Source organism: Octodon degus, unplaced genomic scaffold (assembly GCF_000260255.1).
Source record: "Octodon degus isolate 3935 unplaced genomic scaffold, OctDeg1.0 scaffold00011, whole genome shotgun sequence".
NCBI lineage: Eukaryota > Metazoa > Chordata > Mammalia > Rodentia > Octodontidae > Octodon > Octodon degus.
This window is the reverse complement of record NW_004524587.1, coordinates 8,936,477-8,938,928: the sequence shown is the minus strand read 5'-3', so window position 1 is coordinate 8,938,928 and position 2,452 is coordinate 8,936,477. Positions and strand designations below refer to the sequence as shown.

Below are 2,452 nucleotides of genomic sequence, written 5' to 3'. Positions count from 1 at the left end.
CTACACCATGGGATGAAGGATCTGTGCGAGGAACTGATGCTCAAAATAAGAGCGTCAGAGCCCCTCTAAAGGGAGCCAGAGCTGTCCTCAGTGACAATGAGGTCCCAAGCTCCTCTGATGGTAAGAACAGCTGAGTTCATAACAGGAACAATAGAGGACAAGCTCTGTTAGGAGAGCCTACAGCACCCATCTCTTTAGTTCTCCTTTTCATACTGTTGGCAACAGCCCTCAGGTGGGGCTTCCAAACCCAGCACCACTCTGATTCCCTTCAGCTGGGTGTAGAAAGTTGTCCACTAGTTGCCAATGTGCCACAGAGGGGCTGCTGTTGCTTCTGATTGTCTGCCTCATTTCCCGAGAGGATTTCATCACTGCTGGGCTTGCAAAGCTCTTTCTGGTGAAACTCCTTGAGATAGAAAACTCCTTAGACTCCTGAAGGTTGACACTGGGCTTTAGGCAGTTTCTCCATCACCTTAAACTGGATATTCGCTGCAGTTGTGCACAGGTAGCTGGGTGTGCGCATGCCGGATGAGGCCTCAGCATGCTTCCCCAGCAAGGCTTTCCTGTTCATTACTATGAACACACTCACCAGCTTGGATTCAGGAGCCATTTCCCTTGAACCTTTCGGCCCTTAGAATGGTCTAAGTCAAATCTTCTCAGGGTTAAAAGACCTTCCGCTTCAGGTCAGCCGATGGCGCAGTCTTTGGGGGTTAAGAGTCCATGCTTCTACCACCCTGGCCAAGTTTCTTTACCAAGTTACTACATGGAGTATCAACATCCTGATTTGGCTCATTTTCCAAGCTGTCATAGGAAGAGTTATTCAGCCAGATCCAAGGGGTATCTGAGGAATTCTCTCAGTATCATATGTTACTGAAATCTCTCCAAAGAGGGAAGTGATTTTATATCCAAATATCCTACAGCAGTTTTCAGTTGCATAGGGAGAGAAACCTTGGCAAATTCATGTTCTAGGTCCACGAGGAAATAGGAGGCCAAGTGAGGCTTGGAGTGGTTCATATCACAAAATGAAATGCATTCATCTGACTGGTCAAGGAGCTTTTTTCAGTGTTATGTAATATGCCAAACAGATATCTTACAAGAGAATTATGTTGGCTGTTGGGAGCTGGCCCAGTAGTCTTTCAGTTGTATTTATTTTTCTCTTCATCATTTCCTTAATCCACTACATGGACCCAGTGATCATAGATATCTGATAAAAAAATTGCTGGAATATTCTGTAAAAAGTTCTTTAAGATGGATGTTATCATGAAAATAGATTCATGATCTAAGTGTGCTGCAACTCCAGAATTGTGCTTTTCTTTCAGCTTTCTGTGAATTTCATGCTGGCCTGATTTTCTGAAGTTGCCCCTTGTTAAGCGGTCCTTTTTGATCAGGAAAGAAAAGCATATCCAAGACAGATTTAGGCCGACAGTCATCTTTGCAAATAGCTTGTAGAGAAACTCCAACCAACTGTCTGGTGCAGGAGATGTTGGCCACATGGGTCAGCTGTCCAAGGTGAGTGCTGGAACCCGGTGCGCAGGCCCAGTTGACGAGAGGTCTTGTCCTTGTGTCAGTCTTCTGACCTGAATCTTTTAGTTGTTGGCTTGCAGTGGTGTAGCTGGGCTTGAGGATAAACTGGCACTGTATCTCCCAGGGTAGCTATTCTATGAGGAAGGGCTCTTGAAGTCTAGGAAGGGTGGCAGGGCCTTGGAGCCCTGTGTTGGAAGCGTGGTGTCTTGTTTGTTAATTCCAGAGGGACATTCATGCTGTCCCTGTGAATGTTGCTGTTTTTAACATGGGTCCATAAGCGGTAATCTCTCTCAGGGCCAGTGATCGCTAGCATGGGTAATGACACATTGACAACTTCACTCGCTGTGTCATTACTATTATACTGAATCCTGAATGTGGCCACAGAGTTCACTAGGGGTTAGCCCGGGTAAGGGATTTCACGGCATTGGTGTCGCCTGCTCCCACGTCATGTACACAGTTTACGGTTTACCTCTCAGTTATTGTTCATTTGATTTCAAATACAACAAGCACATCACTGAATAGGAAAAGATGCTGCTTTTGCCTCTGCAGGCCTCTTTTGAGTTCTGCCTGGCCATCAGTCAGCTGGGCCTTCCAGCAAATGATGACAGAAAGGAACCTTGTCAACACTAGCAGAAAGACTTCCTGTAGTGCTGGTTTTGGAGGGCTTTCTCCGGGGTAAGAGGCGGAGCACTCCTCCTCCTTTCTGCTAGTGTTTTCATTTTCTTCTGGGTACGCCCTGCCAGCAGTAGGGTGCTCTCCCCTTAGAATCTCCTGCTGAGCGTACATCACGTCCATGAAGAAAATCTTCAAGTACATCCCAGACCAGGAAGAGGCTACTTGGTCATGTCCACCAGAGGGACAAGGACGAGCTAGCTGCAACAGGACGGCTGTATCAGGAGGGTGATGCGCCCCAGTCAGGGCCATGTACTGT

At 46.9% G+C, this 2,452-nt stretch overlaps 1 pseudogene; it reads right to left on the bottom strand.

The window, feature by feature from the left end:
* Positions 1-582: 582 nt before the first annotated feature.
* LOC101563583 lies at positions 583-2,240 on the bottom strand (annotated as a pseudogene).
* Between the last annotated feature and the right edge of the window lie 212 nt (positions 2,241-2,452).